The sequence below is a fragment of the Panthera onca genome, chromosome F2 (genome assembly GCF_046562875.1).
Source record: "Panthera onca isolate mPanOnc1 chromosome F2, mPanOnc1 haplotype 2, whole genome shotgun sequence".
Classification (NCBI taxonomy): domain Eukaryota; kingdom Metazoa; phylum Chordata; class Mammalia; order Carnivora; family Felidae; genus Panthera; species Panthera onca.
The window spans coordinates 54,218,518-54,246,327 of NC_138356.1; the positions used below are offsets into that span (position 1 = coordinate 54,218,518).

The 27,810-nt window shown below is 35.4% G+C and overlaps 1 long non-coding RNA gene across 3 annotated transcripts in view; it reads left to right on the forward strand.

Moving 5' to 3' along the window:
- LOC144615135 (uncharacterized) overlaps positions 1–27,810 on the forward strand; it is a 392,358-nt gene that overhangs the window by 335,539 nt on the left and 29,009 nt on the right. The window contains exons 11-12 of one of the 3 annotated variants that reach the window (XR_014136568.1): positions 9,276–9,433; positions 9,863–10,095. The exons of 1 other annotated variant lie outside the window; for it this stretch is intronic. This is a non-coding gene — a long non-coding RNA (uncharacterized LOC144615135). Of the gene's footprint in view, positions 1–9,275; positions 9,434–9,862; positions 10,096–27,810 lie in introns of those variants that run through there. One more of the 3 variants, XR_014136567.1, reaches the window with a different exon arrangement.

The following is a 27,810-nucleotide window of genomic DNA, read 5'->3' on the forward strand; positions in this document are numbered from 1 at the left end:
AAACACTAAGTCTAAAACTTTTTCTTCTTTTAAAAAATGTTTTGCTATGTTATTAAAAAAACAGGGTAATAGCTAGTCCTAAATAAAACTCAATTATTAAAGGATAAACAAGTTTCACTTCTAAATATATGAATAAAGTTGAGCATCTTTAAATATTAAAATCTGACATTTAATTTGCAATCCTATATGGTAAAGCATTTCATGATATCTTTGTGTTCTTTAGCTGTTTATTAATCTGAGTTGTAGAAACACACTGTAAGTAGCATATTGAAACTTATTTACTGGTTTAGGATAATAGTATTGCTCAATCATGAACAACATATTCTAGACCTAGTGAAAAGTGAATGATGACTACCAAGACAAATTATGTTCTGTGGTGAGCAGAATGAAGTTATAGGGTTATAAACACACACACACACACACACACACACACATACACACACACACACAATTTGTCTTCAAATGAAATTTGCCACTTTTCTCCCCCATCATAACTTCAATCCTAGCTATTAAACTTTTAAAGGTTAAAATGTACATACATACCTTATGAAGAGCTTGTGATATATTAGCTTCTAGAGAATATTTGCTATTTTTATTTTATTTTATTTATTTATTTTTATTTTACTTTTTTTTTTTTTTTTTTTAAGTAGGCTCCACACCCAGCACGGAGCCCAATGCTGGGCTTGAACTCACAACCCTGAGATAAAGACCTGATCTGGGATCAAGAGTCAAATGCTTAACCAACTGAACCACCTAGGCACTCCAAATATCTGCTATTTTTAACTCGCATATTTTCTAAACAAAAATAATCTCATTCCTCTTTAAAAATTAGAACTTATTTAGGGGCGCCCAGGTGGCTCAGTCAATTAAGCAAACAACTTCGGCTCAGGTCATGATCTCATGGTTTGTGAGTTTGAGCCCCGCTTCCAGCTCTGTGCTGACAGCTCAGAGCCTGGAGCCTGCTTTGGATTTTGTGTCTCCCTCTCTCTCTGCCCCTCCCCTGCTCATGCACTGTCTCTGTCTCAAAAATAAATGAACATTTCTAAAAAATGACTTATTTAGTCTACCCACACTGCTATGACCAAAAGGAGGGTACTTGGCATTTTAACAAACTCTTGATCTCAGAGTACAATATGAAAATAAAAAGGAACATGTAATGTTGATGCTCAGTTTCCCTCAAAGTTTCTTTTTTGGCACTTGTTTTCTATATCTGCAAAATCAATTTATACAGTTAACACTGACAAAATATGTTCTCAAAAATCAAATAATACCCTGCTAGTGTCTGTGGTAGAATTTTAATCCTTAAATAAGAGAACCTTAATAAATAAATACATTTAAAAAAATTATTGATGCAATTGGGCTTCTCTGCTGAGGGACAGTTTGAGACTCAGTGAACAACTAATTGTGTTAGATTTCAGTTGTAAGTCCTAAAAAAGAGAAAGATGAAGCACAGTCATTAATTTTTAATATCCTAATTTATAACCAAAGTTGTGTAGACAAAGCTTCTTTTAAACGAGTTGGAACAGTGACACACATAGAACACAGTGTAAATCATGCTTCAATCTTGGTTTCCTGAAAGGCTTCTAAAAGAATGGAATTTGCTGCAATCATAATGAATATTTGTATTTTGTATCATCTAGACTGGAACGAAATGGGTGGATAACTATTGACACTTTAATTTCATATAGTTTATCATTTGCAATATATTTTGTTGTTGAGCAAAGTGTAGACTTTGAAATATGGAATTCTATTTTATGCTTTAGCACTAACTTTGTGCAAGGTCAAAATGGATTTATCACTGATGGGAGACATCTCAAACTCTATAGACCACTGGGACAAAGAAAAATAACTTTTAAAACAACTCAGCCAACTATGATATGCTCATAAAAATCATAATGGGATCTGGGTAATGTCTGGCAATTCTTTCTCAGTATTGATAGAGTTTTATTCTTTAAAAGACCAGAGTTATGGGATGCCTGAGTGGCTCAGTTGCTTGAGCATCTGACTCTTAATTTTGACTCAGGTCATGATCCCAGGGTCATGGGATTGAACCCTGCCTTGGACTCCACACTGAGCGTGGAGCCTGCTTAATATTCTCTATATATCTCTCACTTCCTCCCTCTGCCCCTCTCCCCTACTTGTGCTCTCTCTCTCTCTCTCAAAAAACTTAAAAAAAAAAAAAAAAGACCAGAGTTATATTCAATAATAGTTAACACAACTATTATGATCCACACTTTAAGTTCCAGGTGATTATCTCAAATCACATTATCAGCCGGGAAATGAAAAGATAAGAAGCTTTTCTATGAGTGCTGGAACATTTCTACCAAAAAAGGAATATTTATGGTGCATTTTCTCATAAAGTAAATCTGGCTTAAAAAAGAGTTAACACAGTAGTAGTTTCTGTCTGTCTGTCTGTTTGTCTCTCTCTCTTCCCCTTTTTGACATTTAGTTCATGATTTTCTATTGGTATTTTAATGACACTCCACAGATCAATGATCCAGCACTGATAGATGTGCCATGTTCAGACTCTACCCAGTCTGGGTTAGAGTCCTCCATAATCCTATCGATGAGATAGACAATCTCCATCAGAGCGGCCACCTAAACTTCCCTGATGTCACGGTAAGCCAGACATACAGGATACTGCAACAAGCAAGCAAGGAAAACCTCATGCTGTGAGATCAATGAGGATTTTGCCCTACTTTTAGGAATGCCTTATCATAGAACTGAGACTAATAGAAGGAAACTAAACTTAGGAAGCCAGTAGGGTGCGATGCAGAAAGTGAAGAGCAAAATCCAGTTTTTAAGGATGCACTCTACAAAACAAACCACTGCTACTCTCCTCGCTACAACTCTGAGCTACTCCTTGCCTATTATGCTATTTTTCAATTTAAAACATTTGACAGGGACACCTGGGTGGCTCAGTCAGTTAAGTTTCGGACTTCGGCTCAGGTCATGATCTCAAGGCTCATGAGCTTGAGCCCCACATCCGACTCTCTGCTGTCAGCAGAGAGCCTACTTTGGATTCTCTTCCCGTCTCTCTCTCTCTCTGCCCCTCCTCTGCTTGCTCTCTCTCTCTCTCAAAAATAAACATTTAAAAAAATAAAACATTTGACTGTCAAAAATCAAGTAAATTTTCATGATAAATAGAGATTCTCAGATATTCTACTACCTTTTCCTGTTAAATTGTGTGTGTGTGTTTTAATTTCTGTTTCAGAAGTTTATCTACTACCCAAGTAAGGCCTTAATAAATAAGCAAGCAATAAAGGTTTACCACAAATAGGGGCGCCTGGGTGGCTAAGTCAGTTAAGCATCCGACTTCACTCAGGTCATGATCTCACGGTTCATGAGTTCCAGTCCCGTGTCGGGCTCTGCGCTGACAACTCAGAGACTGGAGCCTGCTTTGGATTCTGTGTCTCCCTATCTCTCTCTGCCCCTCCCCCCCCCTTATCTCTCTCACAAATAAATCAACATTAAAAAAATTTAAAGGTTTACCACAAATGATTGTTAGACATGACTAGATTTGTAAGGGTTTTGATAGAAAATGTGGTGCTTTTGATTTCATCATCTCTATCAGAGAGCCCTCTATTCTTATTGTACTTCCTTGAAAAAGTTGTTATACTATTAAAACAAATTTTGAGATAGGGCAATTAAGTTAAAATTTCCAAGTATCACATGATTTTAAAGAACATGCCTGTAACAGATCTCCATGAGCTCAAATATTTTGAGCTCTCAAAAGTTTGCGTCTTCTGCAGACTGAATCGAGACATCCTAGAATAAACATAATACTGTGGGATCATAGGGGTAAGGAATTTCAGTAGATTGCAACCATATAAAGAGGTGTCTGAAGGTTCAGCTCAAATTCTATTAAATAATTGAAAGAGAAGAAAGGAAGTCTCAAGTTGAATCTAAGTTGCATATGTTTCTTGATCTTTCAATTTTTCCTCATTCAAGCTTTCATGATTCTTTTTTGGTTTGTTTTGTTTCATTGATCCCTTTGGGTAAAGCTTATGTTCTCCTCAGAATAATACCTTTAGAAAAATAAAATAAAATATATAGGGTTTATGACAAATATATATATATATATATATATATATATATATATATATGCATATATATAATATATAATGTATTTGTTATATATTATAACAAAAATTGTGCATCTAATAATATATATAATGTCATATATATGTATATATGATTCATGGCAAAAGGCCACATACATATTCCACTTTCAGTGAGATAAAATTCTCAATTCCCAATAAAAACTTCCAAAGGACTTATCAGCAGCAAGGTCACCTCTAGAAGCAGGGGCAGATAAAACACCTATTGCACAACTTCCCTTAGCAGCTGACAATGTCAGCCCAAAGTCAGGCATTGCTGGAACTGAGAAACTCAGTGTTTGATGTGACACAACCCTTTTATACTAGTGGCTTTCACAACACTTTTGGGAGAATGTAAACAACCTGTATCCTTAATGGAAAACATTTACAGACATCTGTGTCCTTCTTGATTCTAAAATCAAACTCAGGCTTAGCAAGATGACACCTTATTTTTAAAATATCAATATCCGAGACCAAGGGTCTCTAAACAATATCTCCATCTTTAGCATCCTTGAAAGGCCATTTCTCACAAGTGTGCATCACAGATGTTGTTTTGATCTTCAAGGAAAGAGTTCTTTGTCAGAGATAGAGAGCCCATTGTGGTTTATCTTTAAGGCTCCCCATAGCACAGCTGGGGGAAAAGCCTGACTTCCATGAGGACACTGCCAGAAATCTAATCTTTCCCTCCACAGTAATATGGCCAGGCCAGGCCAAGGGCTGCCCAGCTCTGTGACATTTCCCAGTTTCACTTGTGGTTAGGTAGAGTCTCCAGCATAAGCGAAAGGGGTGAGTGAGATTTCCTGGCGGTTTCCTTCAAATATTTGCCCTTCACATTGTCTGAAACCCAAATGTATCAGTGACTCTATTCTGACTATACTGCAACAAATACTCTAGAAGATGGTGAAAAAACTAAATGGAAGGAAATTGTTCCCTGAATGATTGGGTGGTTCCTGGTCACCTGTTGATATCCCCATCCCACTCCAGCTACATGACAGGAAGATAAAACTCATAGCTTATTGGAACCACCAAATATGGAGGCCTTTCTGTTAAAACAGTTCAGCCCATTCTTATCAATATACCTCCAGTGTATATAATACCTCATCTCCACACACCATTCTGGGCCATATATTGGACTTTTACTTGTATAGTGGGCAAAGCTGATTCAGTTCTATTGCCAGAACAGCAAATAGCACCCAGGAAAACCACTTACCCAGCACCACTTAAGACGGGGCAAGACCTTAAAATATGGGACAGCCTTACACTCACACAATGACTGCAACACTAATTCTGTGTGTAATATTTATTAATGTTAGTTGAAAAGAGAATTCCTCAGTATAGAATACAAAGTTTTAAAGTGTTTCATGTACTAACTTTGATTTAAAATTCCAGTCAGCTAATCTAGAAAGATGAAACTACTCACTGAGTAGTCCTTAATATTCATTTATACAATTTAAACACTTAAATCTTAGAGATCTAATATATCTAAAGTATGGAAATATTCCTAATTTACATACAATCTGGCCATCTATCCTATATTGGAACTTGCTCTACAATATACCACCTCAGGCGATTATAATAACGATAAATACTGTATATTTCTGCTACTACTACCATTACTGTCCCTATCACTACTTTTTTTTGTTGTTGTTAAAATTTTTTTTAACGTTTATTTATTTTTGAGACAGAGAGAGACAGAGCGTGAACAGGGGAGGGGCAGAGAGAGAGGGAGACACAGAATCTGAAACAGGCTCCTGGCTCTGAGCTGTCAGCACAGAGCCTGACGCGGGGCTCGAACTCACGAGCCCTGAGATCATGACCTGAGCCAAAGTCAGCCGCTCAACCGACCGAGCCACCCAGGCGCCCCACTATCACTACTTCTAACATTACTTCTAATGAGCACTATGTACCTGGATTCTGAACTATCACATTTACTATGCTAATAATTTAATCATATCATTAAATTTCTCTAATGATAGGAACTAAATATCTCCAGAGGCAAATAATTCTATCATTGTATAATCTTACTGTTGAAGACTCTTGATTAAGACTTCAAAATCAAGCTATAAATAAAAAATTTTAAGTTTATTTATTTATTTTGAGAGAGAGAGTGCCAGTGGGGGGAGGGGCAGAGAGGGAGGGAGAAAATCCAAAGCAGTCTCCATGCTGTCAGCACAGAGCCAGTTGTGGGGCTTGATCCCACGAACTGCAAGATCATGACCTGAGCCTAGATCATGAGTCAGATGCTTAACCAACTGAGCCACCCAGGTGCCCCAAGCTATAAATAAAATTTAAGACCAATCCTTCAGAATGTACCCTGGTATAGAATATGGGAGAAATGCTACTTTATTTGAAAATAAAGGATATTTATTCTTTCTTTCTTGATACTCATTCTTTCTCGATCCACAGCTCATTTATTTGGGTTTAGTGTCCACTATTTGTTCTTGAAGCCATTTTAAAGCTAAACCCGCATACTGATAGAACATATTAATGTAAAATAATATGACAGTCAGGGACTCTGCAGACTTATTTCCAGGAAAATTCCCATATTGAAAGCACATAAACTTTCACATGGCACAAAATCAATCATAACACTCAAAAAAATCACTATTGCAACAAATACCTTAAGATTAAAAGCTCTTACCTGTTTTTATGGTTGTCAAGGAAACCTTTCTCCGATTTTCTAATGAAATACATTTCCTGAAAGATAAACAGAATAAACACCAAAGTATGAAATAAAATCCAACAAAATGTGGCTTTTAAAAAATTCATAAAAATTTAACTTAATTTTTTAATGTTTACTTAATTATTTTGAGAGAGAGAGAAAAAAAAAACACATGAGCCAGGGAGAGCCAGAGAGAGAGAGGACAGAGAGAATCCCAAGCAGGCTCCACACTATCAGTGCAGAGCCCAACATGGGTGCTCAAATTCACAAACCATGAGATCATGACCTGAGCTGAAATCAAGAGTCAGAGGCTTAACTGACTGAGCCACCCAGGTGCCCCTAAAGAACTTAATTTTTAAATTTTAAACTCTCATATAAAGCATTGAAAAAAATCATTAATAACTTTGAAAGTTGAATTCTGAATCTCATGACACTAAGTAAAGCTAGTGGAATTTTAAAACCTAAAAAATTAAATTTTCAACCACAATTATTTATACTGTTTTAAGCACTAAGATAGAATACAAAAAATTGGACATAATTGTGCTTTTAACTATTTTAAACTATAATAGAGCAGATAAAGCTTACAACTAGAAAATTAAAATAATATTACAGAAAGGTTTATTTATTTTATTTTATTTTATTTTATTTTATTTTATTTTTTGGATATATTTTAAAAAGATGATTTGTGTAGTTAGTATGGATAAATGTTGGTAAGATTTAAGTGCAATTATGCATAGTTATGCAGATTCAAATTAGTAAAATAATTTTTCTCAATATATTAATTTAAAGATGGACAAAATACCATAAAGTATCACTCTGTATAGATGCTCAGAAATGAAGAAATAAATTCATGTTTTGCAAGGAAGCCTTGGGCTGAAGTTAATCATCTTGGGCTTAAATTCTGAGAGGCTGAGCAGGAACCAATTCTTTATTGTTTTTATCTGCACCTCCAGGTGCTAGGCATATGGTCTGAAAAATTATAGGTGCTCAATACATTTTGGTAGATGAATCCATCTCAACTCAACCATTAAAAAACAGCTATTATAGAAGTTTCTTCACATCCTGGCTTCAAGTTCCCGTCTGTGAATTATTGATGTTGGACTAAATGATGCCTACCAAGCTTATCAATCTGTTATTTTTACCAATCTATAATTGTCACTCAGTTACTTAAACCAGAAACCTTAGTCTTATTCCTTTGCTCTCAATGACCTTAGCCCAATCCATGACCCAGATAGGTAGACTCTTCTACCTAAATATCACTGGAATCCATCCACTTTCTCCAGTGCCATACTAATCTAAGCTTCCATTCTCTCATTTCTGAATAATAAAATGCCCTATTATCTCTCACTCTTCCACTCTTGAGAAGAAGTCAGAGTGATATGTTAAAATAAAAATTCAATCATGCATCACTCATATTTAAACAACTCTTTGTTGGTTTCTCACTGACCTTAGGTTAAGGATCCAAGACCTAAACATCTAAGAAGCCTATCATAATCTGGCTCCTTTCTCTAGCTCTTGCCTCTTTTCTTCTGACTCTTCCTTTTAAATTCTTGATTCTCTGACACATTGTATTTTCTCCATGCATTCCATGTACCATATCTCCTTCCTCTCCCACAAATCTTTCACAGATACTGTTTCTTCTGCCTGAAACTCTCCTGCCTTCCCTTAGGTCTTAGACTTACAAACTCTTATTCATCTTTTAGATCTCATCTTTTGACAGTCAAACTAGATTAGGTCTCCCTAATATTTATTTATATTCAACATTATATTCCATTTTGGCAGGGATCATTGTACTCCTACACATTCTGAACATTTTCCTCACAATGTTTTAAAATGTATAGAGTCAGAAACCGTATGTATCTTGTTGACCACTGAATCCTAAGATTACAGAATCAGGTCCTATTATTTAGTAATTCCTTAGGTTTCTATTGGTTAGTTGGACTCCATGTCTTCTAAATTAGTGTTTTCTCTACAATTATTGAATAAGGTCACCAATAGGCCACCAATAAAGTCAAAGAGAAAAAAATCACTTCGCATGCCTCACTGGTTTCTTATCCATTTCCATTCTTCTTCTTCTATACTAACCAAACCCAGAATTAGTACAGGGCAGCATGTGTACCTAATTCATAGTTGATTATCTCCCGGCCTTGCTTCTAAGAGTGGTCATTAAGTTCTGGTTACCAAGACATTCCTCAGAGAATTCCCCTTCCCAAATTAATTCTCATGAGGAAAAGCCTGCTTTATTTTGCCTTTTGCACTTCCCAGTTTTCTAAGTTGAGTAAGAAAGTAATGCATGGAAGTAAAGCTACCATCTCACGAGGATGAAAACTACATAGTAACTATGATAGAACAGGAAGACTGGATGAGCCTAGTTTGTTGCTAAATCTCTTCCAGGCATGGCAGCATCCCTGAGCCACTACTGTCTTCTAGATTTCCTGTTATAAGAGAATAAGCTCCTTATTGACTCTCTAGAAGCTTAAACTTGCATCTGAACACATTTCTAACCCATTCAGGCAACCTACTTTGCAGAGATTATTGAGCGTGTAAAAGGCAACAAACATATTACAACTTTTCAGTATTTGAACCCAGCTCTGCCTCTTTCCATTTGTGAGACCTCATTAGCTTCAGTGCACTTACCTGTTAAATGAGAAGAATGATATCATCTTGCAAGGTGAGTATGAGTATTAAGAGCAAACAAATGTAAAGATTTTAGTTCATGGTCTGATATAGTAGTTGTTCAATAAAACAAGAAATTTTACCACCTTTTGAGAAAAAAAAATGTATACAGCATTTGTAGCCAAACAGATTCTACCAATTACTTACTCTAAAAGTCCATCAGACTTTTTGGAGACTCAGTGTCCTTGTTGTAAAATGAGGAGAATATTATCTACCCTAGACAGATCTATGAGGATTAAAGACAAAACATTTAAAGTAATAGACATTTAGTGAATGGAAGTTACCATTTAATAGAAATAGAAATGCACAATAATATATGCTCATATTAGACTATAGCAACTAGATTAAGATATTCAAATCTACACAGCACATTTTCCATAACAAATTTTAAAAAATTGATAATATATTTTGTTTTCCTCTATAGCATTAATTCTCACATGGAGATTAGAGAGGTGGCCACAAGCCCCTTTGCAAATTTCAAGAACTCTGTGGAACTTAACTACAGGAAGATGCATATATGCAGAAACTCTTACATTCAACTTTAGGGAATTATGTATTCTCTTAAATTCTGTGGGTCTCAAGACTGTATTACACTCCCTAATCAACAGTTCATGGAGTTCCAAGGGGCCATCCTGATATGGTAATTTTGTATTTAAAGATGTCCTATGCAATAAACACTAAGACATATGTCTTATATACCTTTAATAAGCTATATAGTTTCTTTATCTGCATATCTACTCTAATACATAGTAATCACATTGTTTGAGAAGGAGCCCTTACAACAAATTTGTATTTCGAAGTTTGTGTTGTACAGACTTATGCTTAGAAGTGTTAAGTTTCATTTAAACTTTGTTAAAGGAAAGGGGAAAAGAACAGAAGACATGTAGACAACAAGGGAAACTAAAATCAATAAGCTACAATGCAGCTATCTACAATGTGATTCAATGTTCCACTCAGAAAAGGACAAATAAAACTCTGAGTGATAACTCCTCAAGAAAGAATTCTATTTCTGCCAAAATATTGTTGAGATTACACAGGGGACTGCCAGTAGTTTTAGTTTATAAAGAATCTAGTGTTACTTTGTGGTTAGGGTACAAGGTAGCGCTGGAGAAAAATGTTATTTCAGATTCTGCAAGTCACAGGATTTCACTATGATCTTGACCAAGTTCTACAACCTTTGCTTTTTTTCCTCCCTCCCACCCCTCCCAAAAAAGAGAAATGTTTTTAATCTGCTCTCTCCTGACCTAATAGTTAATGGACAATAAATATTTGCTGTATCTTATATATACTAAGCATTCCTTAGCTTTCAAAAACCAGTTGTTTTGCATCAATTCATTAGAGTAGTAAAGTCCTGGGAAGGAGGCAAGATTCAAGTGGGTCATTTGGTTTAATTCAATAGGCTTGTCCCTCTAGGTGGTGTTATCTAGCCCTGCACAACTATGACAGTCTCCCTGGGCTGTCTTTCCATCTTCTCTTTATCTTTGCCTTATGGATGATGTTTATAATGACTTACACTGTCATCAGAACTAAGAAAAGATAGATGGCTTCTTTGTTACAGTCCTTTGTGTCTCAGCCTTTCCTACCTTTTTGGATGTATTTTTGCATTCACTCAATGTGTAAGAATCACTCAGCTAGTTTCTTTCTTTGGCAATAGCAGTATTTAATAAAGGACATAAATACCTGTAAGGAAAAGCAAACCTATCCTTTTGGGATTCAAGCTTTCTAGGAAAGCAGAGGAAGAGACTTTGTTCAATCATGAGTTAAAAATGAGTTGAGAGACATAAAAGACAGAAAGGAAATTTCTCCTATGTATACTGGTAAAGATACTAGAACAAACTTAATAGGAACTCATAAGAAAAAAATATATAAGAAAACTCTCCTAAGTTGAAGAAAGACCTGAATTTGAAAAATATAAATTATTTTTATAAAACCCAACTCTCAGTTATACAATGGAGATCACAATGAAAGTTGCAAAATGCAAAATGTGATGTTATGTGAAAAAAGCAAAGTGAATAAAAGTGTATAGAGTTCCATTGTGTAAGAAAGGTGATGGGGGGATACACACATATGCATGCATACATATACATATTTGTTATATACACAAATATATTATACACACACACTTAATTTTATTTTTTTACTGGAAGAATAGGTGTGCCTGGATGGCTCAGTCAGTTAAGCATCCATCTCTTGATTTTGGCCCAGGTCACGATCTCACAGTTCGTGGCTTCTAGCCCTGCATCGGGCTCTGTGCTGACAGCTCAGAGCCTGGAGCTGCTTTGGATTCTGTCTCCCTCGCTCTCTGCCCCTCCCCCACTCACATTCTGTCTCTCAGAAATAAATAACTGTTTAAAAAATAAAAAAATAATAATAAATAAAAATGAAAGGATAATAATCTTTTTTTGTAATGTTTACCTATTGGAGGAAGAAGCAAATAATATCAACAAGGAGAGAAATTAGCGTATTTTGTTGATTTAGCTTAACACCATTTAACATTGTTTAAGAAATCAAATATCTTTTTAAATACCTAAGAATAAAATGGAAATTAAAACAGATAAACCTAATTGTCTAACCACTTGGTGGCCTAACTACACGGAGATGAACAATCCCAAAATGACTCTTTGTAGTTCATACACTAGACTATGTATCCCTAGTAGGATATAAGCAAAAGACAAAAATAATTGAGAAAAAAATTTGAGCTTTTCTTCCATGGTCATATTTTTGTGGCTAGTGTTTTTATTGTTATTCTGAGATTGTTGTGTGTGTATTTTGGGGTAAATCAAGTGAATAATTATATTGTCACAAATTTTTGGCATTGGATAAAGAAGATAGATGAGACTGTTACTAAAATTGATGAGATTAAAGAAAAACCTTCTGGTCCTCAATTTGAATAGAAAGTGTCACTATAAACTGAAAATGATATTTTAAAATTTTCTTGATTTATGGGGTGCCTGGGTGGCCTAGTCGGTTAAGTTTCCGACTTTGGCTCAGGTCATGATCTCACAGTTTGTGAGTTTGAGCCCCTTGTAGGGCTCTGTGCTGATGACTTGGAGTTCAGAGCCTGGAGCCTGCCTCAGATTCTGTGTCTCCCTCTCTCTCTGTCCCTTCCCCACTCGTGCTCTGTCTCCCTCTCTCTCAAAAATAAATAAACATTAAAAAATTTTCTTGATTTATTCAAATTTTATTTTAAATTTATTAAAAATGTTTAATAGTTTTATTCATCTACAATTGATATACAAAGAACTTTATATATTTAATGTATACAATTTGGTGAGTATGAATATGCAAACACCCATGATACCATCACACAATCAAGCTACTTGATGTATCCAATACCTCCCAAAATCTCTCTGTGTCATTTTGGTTTTTGTTGTTCTTTGTTTTGTGGTAAGACCCCTTAATGCAATTTGCCCTATTGGTACAAAGTTTCAGAATGCTAGCTGAATAAATTATAGAGATCTCTTGTACAACATAGAGCCTATAGTTAATGATACGGTATTGTGCGCTTCAAAAGATTATTTTCTTTTAATGATGCAAACCTATTTCCTAGATCTGTTTACCATAAAGGCCTAGAAGACGTAATTGGTGTCGTAGCAATGGGATCCTAACATATCTTTAAATGACCATTTCTCATTAAAAGAAACCAGGGATCCTTTGAGAAATGACTGATACTAAGTCTCAAGCAGAAGTACTTATAATAAGCCTGCAATATCTCACCATGCTACATATCAATGATGCTATCCACCACTACTAGGGTCATGTCAAAAAGACACAGGAGCCAACGTGAAGCGATTCCTGCTAGCCATATAAAGGATAATTGAGCATCAATTAAAAAATGAATGCAATCCATTAAAAACATAAATATGCTTAAATCTATGGGTTCTTGATAGCTCACACACACATGCACACAAACTCACACTTGTCACTTTGGAAGGATGCTAAGATACCAAGTATGTAACTGCCTTTGATGCTCTACCTCACACTCTCATGAACACACCTCTGCGTGAAGCTTCAAGTGCACTGGAAGGACAATCCCCTGTGGGTTTATGTCTCACATTATGTTGAGAGCCACTTTCTCAAGCTTGCAATGTGTTGTTGCTTTCTGCCTCTTGTTCATGCATAGCTCAGAAACTTGAGGGAGTTAACATCCCTTAGGACAGCCTTCCACCAAAGGGTGATTAGAATTAATGGACAAATGCTAAGTACTACTGCCTTCTGTTTTTCTGACACCAATTCTGAGAAGTGGTCTATATTTTCCAGTTGTCCTCAACAATGACCTTGATAGGGTGCCTTGCCTGTCTGTTCTTTTATTGAAAAGAACAGACTCAAGTATACACTCTACCGTCTTATATAATCTGGACCTAAAGAATAATCAAACAGTTGATAAAGGAAGTTTGTCTTTATAGAACTATTCCAACTAATAAAGAAATGGGTAATAGAATTTGAATATTACAGTTTTACCAGTACTAATGATTAATGGATTTTAGAACAAGCCCTGATGGCTGAGAGCACAACAAAAGGAGAAACAAGAAAATGTTAAAATGATAAATGATGGAAACATACACCACCACAGTAAAGAGATCTTGTCAAACAAACAGCTCAATCTGACCAGGAGCTCTGGATCTAATTACCAATCTGCAGAAAATATAAGGGACAGAGGAATATATTTAAGTGACACTGGGACACCACAGAAGTGCAATCACTAAAACCCCAAATGTGGGAAACTCTATAGAACTATTTTACCTAAAAAACATTTGTAAGAAAAAAGTTACAAATTAATAGCTCAAAAGAGATTTACTAGACATATTAAGTCCATATATGCTCTTACTTAGATGCTAATACACTTTAAAAAAAAACTATGAAACAAGTGCATGTGATTATTTAATGATATTGAACAATTATTTATCTTTGACATAATAATGATATCATATTACATTTAATAAAGAGTTATCTTTTAGAAATAGACATTAAAGTATTTACAGATGATTGATTGGATTTGCTTCAAAATAATCAGGTATGCAAGTGGATGATATGGGATGATAATCAGGTATAGGAGTGGATAAATAAAATAAGATTATTCATGTATTGATAATTGTTGAAGCTCAGCGGAAGGTAATTCAAATTTGTCACATCTACCTCTATACTTTTCTATACATTCATAAATTTCCATACTAAGCATTAAAACTGCTTGAATACATGTGTGAATGTATATGTATACAGAGTCATATCAATACTTGATGAAATATAAGGAGAAATTTTTATGATACAAACACATTAAACTTCATATATTTTCTTAGGTTTTAACTGATTAAGTAGACAAGTAACTATTGATAGACTAGTAATATAATTATGAATACTATGAATAATGAAATTGACCTAATAGCTAACATTGCCACATAAAAACCGTATATTCTTTCCTAACAAAACCATGGTAGTTACAATAATTAACCATACATTAGGTCATAAAGGTAACCTTAATTTCAAAAGTAAAATATGTACAAAGCACATCCTATAATCACAAAACAATAAAGTTTAAATGTATTATAAATGGTTGCATAAAAAAATTTAAAACACTATTCCAAATTATTCTTGGATCAATCTATTATAGATCATTTAGATGTCACTAATGGAAATTTCATAAAAAAGAAATAGTATGGACTCTGGCTAAAGCAATGTTCAGGATAGAATCTATGGCTTTAAATTAATAGATTTTTAAAGAAGAAAAATCTAATTATGTGAATTTAGGCTTTCTTTTCCTCTTTTTGTGAATAATAGGATATATCCTTAATTTAAAAATTTTCACTAGGCAATCTTACATATGAATAAAGGTTAAATCAGAATCTTAAAATTAGATTTAGCAGAATAATATAATGAAAATTATACATCAAGAAATTAATGCTAATTTAAATTTGAGAAATTTATTAGCATAATTTATTATAGAAATAGGCAAGTGAGAATCATGAGACCAATGATATAATTTCAGTAAAGGCTAAAATGTCACTTTGTAAAATTGAATATCTCAAAAACAATTCAGTAATTTTATAATCCAGTGATACTCCCATAATAGAATTTATAAAAATATTCTTTCAAGAAGATAGACAAAACCAGGTTTTAATGGTGAAGCATTTTAGATACTAAGATTACAAATCATACAAAGATGCTCTCAGTTATATCTTTTGAATATTTACAAATTTTATATGTAGTTTAAAAAGACAAAATGTTATATTAATTCAAGATAGATTGGAGATCTTAGTGTTTAAGATTATGCAATAGATTTTTTTTTTTTTTAAAAAAGCAGAAGAGAACATCCTCATGACTTTTTTTTTAATGTTTATTTATTTTTGAGAGAGAGAGACAGAGACAGAGACAAAGCACGAGCAGGGGAGGAGCAGAGAGAGAGGGAGACACAGAATCTGAAACAGGCTCCAGGCTCTGAGCTGTCACCACAGAGCCCGGCGCAGGGCTCGAACTCACAAACAGTGAGATCATGACCTGAGCCAAAGCTGGACGCTCAACAGACTGAGCCACCCAGGCGTCCCTCCTCATGACTTTTACCACATGTATTAGTGTTCTCCAAAGCAACAGAACCAAGAAGGATATATATATATATATATATAGAGAGAGAGAGAGAGAGAGAGAGAGAGAGAGAGAGAGATAATTATGTATATGTTTATAGATATACACATACATGTAAAAAATCATGATGAATGAGGAAAACAAAAGGAAATTATATGTCTGATCTCTGTGGAGAAAAAATTTTGTTAAGCATAAGAATAAATAAATAAATAAATAAATAAATAAATAAGTTTTGATAAAATTTGATATGTCTACACAAAAAAAGTGTTTTGTAAAAATTCCATAAAACTTCAATATTTAAAGCAACATAAAACAGCAAAATCATAACTTGAGAAAAAAATATTTCCAATATATAGGGGACAAATAATTAATCTTCTACACTAACATTAAGAGAGAAAATGGGCACAACATATGAACATAATTCAAAGAAGAAGAAATATGAGCAGATATTAAACTTGAAGCCATGTTCAGCTTTACTAATAACCAAAAAGCGCTAAACTCTATCTATGAAAATGTTGCTAAGGCCAATGTCAGAGAAATTAATTACCTGTGCTCTCTTTCAGGATTTTTATGGTTTCAGGTTTCACATTTAGGTCTTTAATCCATTTTTAGTTTATTTTTGTGTGTGGTATTAGAAAGTGGTCCAATTTCATTCTTTTACATGCAGCTGTCAAATTTTTCCAGTGCCAGTTATTGAAGAGACTGTCTTTTCCCCATTGTATATTCTTGCCTCTTTTGTCATAGAGTAATTGACTATGTAATCATAGATTTATTTCTGGAGTCTCTATTCTGTTTCATTGATATATGTGTCTACTTTTGGGGCAGTACCATACTGTTTTGATTACTACAGCTTTGTAGTATATATTGAAATCTGGCTTTGTTGTTCTTAAGATTGCTTTGAGGTCTTCTGTGGTTCCATAAAAATTTTAGAATTATTTGTTTTAGTCCTGTTAAAAAAATGCTATTGGCATTTTTCTAGATATGTCTTTTCAGGCAAGGAAAACAAAATCAAAATCAAACTATTGGGACTGCATCAAAATAAAAATCTTTTGCACAATGAAGGAAATCATTAACAAAACAAAAAGACAACCTACTTAATGGGAGAAGATATTTGCAAATGATATATCCATTAAGGGGTTAACATCCAAAAAAATAAAGAACTTATACAACTCAACATCAAAAGAATTAACAGCTCAATTAAACAATGCACAGAGGACCTGAATAGATATTTTTCCAAAGAAGACATACAGACACATGAAAAGATGCTGAACATCACTAATCATCTGGGAAACGTTAAGTCAAAACCACAATGAGATATCATCTTACACCAGGTAGAACGGCTAAAATCAAAATGACAAGAAAAAACAAGTGTTGGTGAGGATGTGAAGAGAAAGGAACCTTTATGCACTGTTGGTGGGACTGTAAACTGGTGCAGCCACTATAGAAAACAGGTACAGCGTTTCCTCAAAAAATTAAAAATAGATCCAATAATTCCACTGCTGGGTATTTACCCAAAGAAAATGAAAACATTGATTTGAAAAGATATATGCCCCCTATGTTTATTACAGCATTATTTAAAATAGCTGAGATAATGGAAGCAACCCAACTGTCCATTGATAGATGAATAGATAAGGAAGACGTAGTATATACATGTATGGAAATATTATGCAGCCAAAAAAAAAAAAAAAAAAGGATGAGGTCTTGCCATTTGAGGCAACATGGGCAGACCTGGAGAATATTATGCTAAGTGAAATAATTCATACTGAGAAAGACATGTACCATATGAGTCCACTCATAAATGGAATCTAAGAAAAGGAAAACAAAACAAAACAAATGGATAAACACACAAAAAGAATGAGACCTATAAATACAGAGAACAAACTTATGGTTGCCAGAGGCAGAGGAGGGTGGAGAATTGGGCCAAATGGGTGAAGGGGAGAGGGTGACATAGGCCTCCAGTTAAGGAATGAATAAATCTTAGGAATAAAAATCACAGCATAAGGAATACAGTCAATATTATAATGGTGATGTAATGGGACAAATTGTAGCTACACTTGTGGTAAGCATAGTATAAGGTATAAACTTTTCAAATCATGCAGTTGTACACGTGAAACTAATGTAACATTGTGTATCGGCGATACTCAAACAAAAAAATTATAACTAAATAGTTTTAAAAAACAGGGACACCTGGCTGGCTCAGGCAGTAAAGCATGTGACTCTTGATCTAAGGGTTGTGAGTTTGAGCCCCATGTTGGGCATAGAGATTACTTAAAAAATAACAATCTTAAAAAAAAAAAGATCTTCTTGAGGGTGGGTAGAATGGGCACTTTTATGTACTTTCTGTGAGAGTGTAATTTGTTAATAAGGATCAAGTATATACATGCCAACTATGAAAATGACAGTGATCTTTATGGAAATTGTATTTATAATACCTGAGTTTGGGAATTACTATAACTTTTTAACAATAAAGGATAAGAATTGACATATGAAGTGTTTGAGTAAGCATGCATTAAAAATAAATTTTGGAATAATATTCAACAGTATAAAGACATGTTTTCATTCTACTATAAGTGAAAAAACACAAATTATAAATCTTTGCATATATATAGCCTTCTCTGAATTTTGCAAAAAATTAAAACAAAAAAAAAAAAAAACCAAAATATTAACACATACGGACAGAAAAAAATATTGAAGGATATATACTAAAATATTAACTTTCATTTCATTGGAAGTACTTAATGTTAACCTTGTTTTTAATTTTATATGACAGCTATTTTTAATTTTGGAAACAGAAAAAAGTTAAAAATTTTACAACAGTAAGTGAAAATTGTGCTCATTTGAAAATTAAGAAATAGAATAAAAATTTAAAAATTAAGAATATGGAAATCATAAAGATAGTATATGAATACATTAATATAAAAGCAGATGAAGCAAAATTTCCTCAAATAGATTAATAAATTCAAGAATTAATTTCTAGAAACATTGAACAAAATAGGTATATATAATCAAATATAACTGAAAGAAATCCAATGAGAAGAGGAAAAATCTAGATATGGATATCTTAAATTAGAGAAGTACCTGGAACATAAAATCCAATCAATAAATGTCTGATGAGTGTGTTGAATGAGAGCTATACTTGACCATCTCTATTTAAATGGACATTTTTGAAAGAAAAATATAAATGTCAAATTCTCACAATGAAATTGAAAAACAGAAGACAATAACAATAACATAAATTTTAAAACATTTCTAAAATTACTTCCAAAAAATACTCAGTCCAGATACTTGAATCAATTACTTCTTTCAAATTTCCAAAGAATAAATACTTTTCATGATAAAATTCATATGATACTCAAGTTCCTAGGAAAACATGAAGACTTTCTAATGTATTTGTATTAAATTAGCCATAACCTTGACACCAAAACCTGGCAGATAAAACACCCTATCACAGCTGGGTGAGAGAACAGCTGTCTCTTCTATTTTCAGTAAGAATGTTCTCTGTGTACCCCACCTTGTGACACCAACTCCCTGCCCAATAACATTGCATCACTTGGGGTCCCAGCATGTAACAGATGGCACAGCTGGGAACTCAGAACTTGGAAGAGGCTTTCTAATGGAGAAGCTGTTTATTGAGGTGTGGCAAGATTAAGGGAACCAACCTATGATTTTGAGGTGCATAGTAACTAGCAATTTTTGGAAGCATTTATGGCTCACAAGCCTGAAGGGACAAATGAGGAAAAGGTGCTAGAGCGGAGGTCATGGAAGCGGGTCTGATTGACAGAAACTGTAATTTGGGAGAGATGTAGTCACAAGCAGAACCACAGCAAAACCAAGGAGGAAATGGAGGAGGGAAACAACCAAATCCTTTCCCTTCTCCTGTCTTCCAAACTTTAGTGAGTGCTTTTCATTGTCTCCAAAAGAAGGCTGAAGGCAAAGGAGCCCAACTGACAGTGTTGGGCACAGATGAGGACTAAGAATCACAGGGGGGTGCGGTCAAAGAGAACAACTAGACATTCACCCTGACCACTTCCACCAAACTTCTTTAAGTGCTATGGGTTGATGTGGAGCAGGGGGCAGGAGGAAGGGGAAATGGGTGATGGGCATTGGGGAGGACACTTGCTGGGATGAGCGCTGGGTGTTGTATGTAAGTGATGAATCATAGGAATCTACTCTCAAAGCCAAGATCACACTGTATCCACTGTATGTTAGCTAACATGACAATAAATTATATTTTTTAAAAAAGCTGTGGCAAAGAGAAATTGTCTAGGGACTTAGCATGGTAAGTATTTAGTATCAAAGCCTGAATACCTTCCTTGCTCTGAGACATTCTCAGAAACATTCCCCAAACTTTTATTCACTCAACCTGAGCCACTTATCCAGACCTTCTTGCCTCCAGCAACTATGCCACCTCTGAAATACTGATTTCAAGTATTCCACACTCTGAATTGAACTTATGATGTATTATCCCTACCTAAGATGATACAGCCAAATAATTCTTCCAACTAACGAAGTTCTGCAACATCTACCTGCCCCCAACACACACAGACACACACACTCCCTCACACACAGATTTGCTATTCATCACCATATTTCACCTCACTTGCCTGTTGCTTATTTATTTGCTTGCTTGTTTGTTTATAGAAAGAGAGAGGAAGAGTGCATGTGGGAAAGGGGCAGAGGGAGAGAGAGAGAGTCTTAAGCAGGCCCCGTGCTTAGTGTGGAGCCTGACATGGAGCCTGATCCCACAACCCGGGGATCATGACCTGAACCAAAATCGAGAGTCAGATACTCAACCAACTAAACCACCCAGGTGCCCCATCACTTGCCTGTTTTTTCCAGGTTAGAGTCTATAATCCCAGGATTTTAATCCCTCTCTTCAGGTATTAAACTATTCAACTATGTGGCCTCTTGCTTCCTTTGGAGCTCATTGTCAAGAATTGTAAAGTGTCTAATTATTTTTACTACTTGCAAGTTAACAAGCCAACCTGCCACTATTTCATGGATGCTGGCAGAAGACACAGCCTCCTGAATCAGAGACAAGAGTTTTATTACTCCGCAGTAGTGGTAGCCAGAGCATCGGCATTTTTCCTCTGGTTCCCTGAGCCCCAGTTCCCACAGGGTGACACAGCGAGGTTTGGGTGACACCTGTACATTCAGTGGGCTGCATTACAGAAGAGGAGCCCTAATCGTACAGAACCTGAATCAGGTGTAATTGGCAGGAAACATGCCCAATATATTAAAGACATTATCTTTATTATGCTGGAGAGTAAGCATGCCAGCCTTTTATTCTGGAGGGAGAGAGTCTATTATTTCTATTTTCCAAGCCCTTTCACTACACAAATGTCCCTGAAAAGATAGTCAGTGCTTCTGCTCACAATCTGTGCAGAGACACAATAGTGCCATGGAGAATTTCCCAAAAACCTCATCTGTGCCTGTATCCAAGCAGTCAGAGAAACTGCTAAAGATGTCATCCAATTAAACAGATGTTTCCTTCTCTTACCACTCTGTCTTTTTTTTTTTACTGGATTATATTCATCAGCCTACAAATTCTTCCATTTCTCACTTTAAAAACTCAAGTTCCCCTCCATCTATCACTTAACCTCTCTGCTTTTCTTCAGAGCAAAACTTCCTCAAACAGATAAATTACACTCACTCTCTCTGCTTCTTTACCTTTGCTTTATTCTATTGGCCTTTCTGTCCAATATTCATAAGTGACTTTTGTCCAGTAAAACATGTAGCCAAGTTCACAGAGATTTCTCTTACTTCTGTTGAAACTACTTAAACATTTTCAAAATAGCTAACATCCTTTCTTCTTGAAAATTCTCTTAACCTGGCTTCTATGAGGTCAGAGATTCACCTTTCTGAATGCTCCTTTTTATATATCCTTTACTGGAACTTCCTTCTTTGTGTACAGGACTGGTTTCATAAATGTGCAACCTGGGCAGTCATACTAGGCTGCCCGTCCGCCCCCCCTTAGATGGGCCTCCAACTCGGTTTAATGCTCTGTTGTAACCATCTTGAAGTTTTCAATAATTTTTGAACAAAGGGCTCTGCAATTCTATTTTGCACTGAGCCCCATAAATGACATGGCAGGTCCTATGTTTCCACTCTGAAATATGGTAGTTCCTCAAAACTGTCTTCTCCCTTAACACGCACTTTGTAGGTAATTTCATCTAGTTCTATGGTTTTAAATAACATCTTTTTTTAAATTAATACGTTTCTTTATTTTTGAGAGGCAGAGAGAGACAGAGCGTGGGTGGGGGAGGGGCAGAGAGAGGGAGACACAGAAATCTGAAACAGGCTCCAGGCTCTGAGCTGTCAGCACAGAGCCTGATGCAGGGCTTGAAGTCAGGAACCGTGACATCATGACCTGAGCCAAAGTCGGATGCTAAACTGACTGAGCCACCCAGGCACCCCTTAAATACCACCTTTATTCCGGCTACTCCCATAAGTTTTATTCCAGCACAAAATTCTCCACTGAGTTGCTCACGTATGTCATATATCTCCACTTCGATGACTAATACCCATCTCAAATTTTTATGTCCAAATAAAAGTTCTTGATTTCACCTTTGCTGCAAAATTTCCCTCTTTAGGTTCTTATATCTGTAAATGACACTACTGTTCATCAAATTACTAAAGCCCCAAACCCAGGCACCCTCCTATAAAGTGTCCCTTTTCTCATCCTCCCTACAGCTCATAGTCAAGTCCTGACAATTCTACCTCTAATTTGTATCTGGAGTCTGTTTACAACCCGATATATCCACTGCTTCCATTGTCTGGTCCATGTCATGGCCACTTCTCCTCAGATGCCTATAATAGCTTCCCTTCTTGGATTCTTTTCTCCCCTTTTCTTTCCAGACAATTTATGCTCCCTAGAAAAGCAACATATTTTTGTTTGTTTGCTTACTTTCTTAAATTTTGTGTTTTAACACAATTTAGAATTACAGAAAAATAGCAAAAGCAGTATAAAAAATTCCATATATCCATATCCAAGATTTCCCAAATGATGAAATTTTACCACATTTGTTTTATCAATCTCTCTCATGTATATATAATATTTAATATGTTACATATGTACGTAAATATGCATATATATACAACTACATTGTTATTTTTTCCTAAATAACATTTGAGAGTAGGTCACAGATCTGATCCCCATTTACCCCTAAACACAGCAGTGTGTATTTTCCTTAAATAAGAATATGTTCTCAGTTAACAATGAAGAAATTAACTGTGATACAAAACTATAATTTAATTTATAGCCCTAATCAAATTTGGCCATTTGTTCTGGTAATAACTTTTATAGAAAACCTTTCTTTTCTGGTCCAGGAACTAAGCCAGGATTCATTTTGCATTCAATTGTCATGTTTCTTTATTTTCTTTAATCCAGAACACTTTGTCTTGCCAAAAAATAAGGAAGTCCTCAAAGAATGATGGAGACATGTTGAAGGATGCAGATGCCAGTTTGAAGAGGCTACTATTTGTCAAATCTGGGACAATTAGAGCATCAAAATAATTCATTATAATAACAGATTATAACCCATTGAATAAAATAAGAATCCATGAGCCCATACTGATAAAAGGAAATAAACCAATAAATAAATAAATGGAGGAAAAGAGAAAGCCCTTCCCTAAGTAGAAGGTCAATAGATATGGAAGAAGTAATGGCATTTGCAAATCATCAATGAATAGAGCACTATATGCTTGGTGCTATGCTGGATTCTGAGGATAAACATTTTCCAAAAGCAGACACTGTTGTGGAGATAAGACAATGTCCAAACCTCTGAGGCTTTGCATCTAAGGCCCTTATGGCCCGGACCCCATTGGGTGTCTCCAGTCTGATCTTATATGACCCTCTCATCACTCTCTTTACTGCAGCCATGCTCAGCTAATTTCAGTTTCTCTCTTGTCCTGCACTTTCAGACATCCTCCATTTGCACACACCAATCTCTTTAATTTCCTTCTCTGTGCTCCCTCCCATTTGCAGTTTACAACCAAGTGTTAACTTCTTTCAGAAACCTTTCCTCACTTTTCCATTACTCCTACGACAAATCTCCTTAAAATATGACTTAAACTCTCTTCTCTGTCCTATAACACTATTTTCCCTATATTTTAACTGTTGCTTTATTGTTTTTCCAACCTTCTAGATTGTAAGCTTCTTTTTTATTAATTGATTTGTTTTTAAATGTTTTGTTTATTTTTGAGAGAGAGAGAGAGAGAGTGAAAGCAAGGGAGGGGCACAGAGAGGGGGACAGAGGATCCAAAGCAGGCTCTCCACTTATAGCAGTGAACCCAGTGTGGGGCTCAAAGTCACAAACCATGAGATCATGACCTGAGCCAAAGTCACATGCTCAACGAACTGAGCGACCCAGGCACCCTGACTTTATTTTTAGAGAAATTTTAGATTTAAAGAAAAATTGAGCAGAAAGTATAGATATTTCCTTGTATTCCCTCACCCCTTTCTTACCCTCAGTTTCCCCTATAATAAACATATTGCATTCATGTGGTACATTTATTATAATTGATGAATCAATATTGATACATTATTTTTTAACTAAAGTCCATAGTTTACATTAGGATTCATTCTTTGTGTTGTACAGTTCTATGGGTTTCCTAACTGTATGCTTCTTAAGGATAATGATTTCTAGAGACAACATAATACAAGGTATATCATAGTTCATAAAAAAACTTCCTTACTGAATGAATGAATGAATACAAGCAGAGCCAAAATCTAGAGTAAAAGAGAGTCCAAATTCAATGGACATGTGTCACTCTGGGCTTACCCAAATCTTTTGATTACCTGCCCCACATTTTCAAAGTTCCCCACACTGTGAATCTCAATATAATGAACACCTAATTTCCCACACCTACTAGTCTTTAAGGTGCAAATGTGTGATATGTGCTCAGCCAATCAGATATGCTGGTATAAAACTTTGGCTCAAAAGTAAGCTATGGAAAAAATAAGTGAGGTTCTAACTATTCATTCTGATGGCTGAAGTGGCAGGAGAAGTAGTAAGGGTGTGGGATGGGTTGTAGCAATAGTTCCTGTACCAAGCGAGTACTGTGGTCTTCTGGGAACTGACCACCAGCCTATAGGCTATTCCTCCTACTGTTCCAGCAACTGAGATGTTCTGTACCACTTAATAAATCTCTTTCTCTTTAAGCCAGTTGGAGTGGATTCTGTTGTCTGCAACAAGGAAAGAATATATATCACGAAGGAGAACTATTATGTACAAAATGTCGGTTTAGTTGAAGCAAAGAGTACACTTGATTTAGTCCTAAAAGGGGGAAAGTATTTGGGTTTGATAAAATGTGGGAAAATCGGTCCAGGTGAAGCAAGGACACATAAGTGGGAAAGTGCAAAACACATACAGGGATAATGAGTAGAGTCATTTGGCCAGAATAGCATAGATGAGAAACTGTTAGAGAAGAAAATCAAAAGATTTTTGGACCAGATTTGTAGAGTATCACGTGGCAGAATAAGAACATTATTCTGAAACAAATAAATCAATTAGTTCACTATGTGTTATCTGGAAGACAGCTATTTCTCAATTTCTTAGGATTTCTTTGTTTCCATATCACATAAAGCAGGACATATGGAGTGCCTGGGTGGTTCAGTCAGTTAAGCATCTGACTTCAACACAGATCATGATCTCACAGTCTGTGGGTTCAAGTCCCTCACTGAGCTCTGTGCTGACAACTCAGAGCCTGGAGCCTGCCTCAGATTCTGTGTCTCCCTCTCTCTCTCTCTGCCCACCTCCCCCACCCCCGCTCACGCTGTCTCTTTTTCTCCAAAAATAAATAAACATTAAAAAAAGTTCTAAGGAGAATATAAAGCTTATCCCATTCCTGGTTTTTGCTATAAATCTAATCTCTATAACTGGCCATGTAACAGAACCATAAACTCAGAACTACCAGGACAAATTCAGCCTGCCATATTTTCTTTGGGAAGTACAGTTTCTTTCTAATTAATTTGAATGTGACTGTCTTTAGGATAGATTTGAGCTCTCTGGTGTGGCTTAGTCCCCACCATTCCTATGTTTATATACATGGCCGTATCACATGTTTAGTTTGGAACTGCAGCTATAGCTCTAATTCTGGAGCTACTTGTCTTAATTAAAGTCATCCTGTATGTCAGTTTACCTTTGCTCAGGCAAAAATTATATGCACAGAACTCAGCGTAGTGTCTAGCACAGAGCAGTCATCCAACACATAGTTCTTGACTGAATGGATTTATTTGACTGTTGAATAGCCTTTGGGTCTGGATGAACTTCTTTTGAGGCAGCCAGATTTGCATAGGAGATATCAGAGCCTGGCCTGCTGATGGTTAAGATGCTTCTAATATATTTGATGGATATTGAATCTAGACATCCCCATCTTTGAAACTTACACTGTATCTTTTTTATTAAAGAAACCTGCCATGAAGTGAGGAAAATAACAAGTAATGTGTCCAAATGTTCTTTGTCTGAAAAGTTGGATTATACATTATCTTACTGAATTTTAGCAAAACCTCTGTTTAGTATGTATTAAAGCACCCATTTTATATTGGATAAATTGAAGTTTGAAGATACTGAGGGATTTTTCTCAGCTCACATAATCACTCGGCAGCCAAATTGGACTTCAAACACAAAAAGGTCTTTGTTTTTTTCCCAAGGACAGTTTTGTTCCTCTTGTCTTCTGATAAAGTAGGGCAGATATGTTCAGGCTCTTTGGAAGAGGGTGCATCCTAAGTGTTACCTGACCTGTTGAAATAGACTTGAGCATATGTGGAAAAGCAGATCCATCCAGCCATCCACCCTGCAACTCACCCTTCTATGTGGCCATCACACAGACAAGGTAGATGAGAATCCCTCTCTCAACTTCTACTTCTCTTAGCCTTTATGTTTTTTGACTTCTCTCCTATTTTAAGATTCCAAAGATATTTTTAAGCACTTGTCCCTATACTAGACATGTTTATATACTAAATATTATGGGGAGGCTTGAGAGAGGGACCACAGAGTTACTTTCTTCCTTCCAGACTCTGTATCTTCTAGGTCTCTGAGCCTCTCATAGAAGAGAGATAATGTAAAAAGAAAATACTGAAAAACATAGAAATGTCTTAACTATTTGGTTTTGAATAACTTGCAAGTTTTGAATAACTTGGTTTTGAATAATTTAACCATATTATAGAATAAGCTAGTGTTGCAATAGTTACTTGAAAGCCTGAACCACACACACATTTAGATGTGAATTCAGTCCCACAATTGTCCCTGTCATTAGGGTTTCCTTTTTACAACACTGTGTTGCCCATTAAGAAATTCCCTTTCATCAACAGGAAAGCAGGAACTCAAAATATGTCCATTAAAAAATATTTGGGACCAGTTTTACTCTGGTAATGCTTTTGTCTTGATTACAATAATATACGTTAAACCAAACCCAGTCAGCGTTTCTGCTCTCAAAGAATTGAGTTGAATTCATCAGCCCTGTTTGAATCTTTTAGCCACATAATTTCTCCTAAACTGGGTCACAGGTGGGTGCCTAAACACTTCTTCAGGGCTAATAAATGTTCTTTTAGACCATTCTTATATGCAAGTGGTTTCCATATATTTAGACTACTACCTCAAAAAAAAGTAAAAACATTAAGTGCTAGGAATTGTATTCTTAAAAAAAAAATTGGAAGTCCATGCTAGGTTACTTTAAATATCCCTATTGGTAGTAGATAAGAGGATACAGAGAACTATTGGGCAGGTGGCTTTCCTAAAATGGAGCTTGTTAAATAAACCACATTCATGACTATTAATTAGGATGATAGAGTTT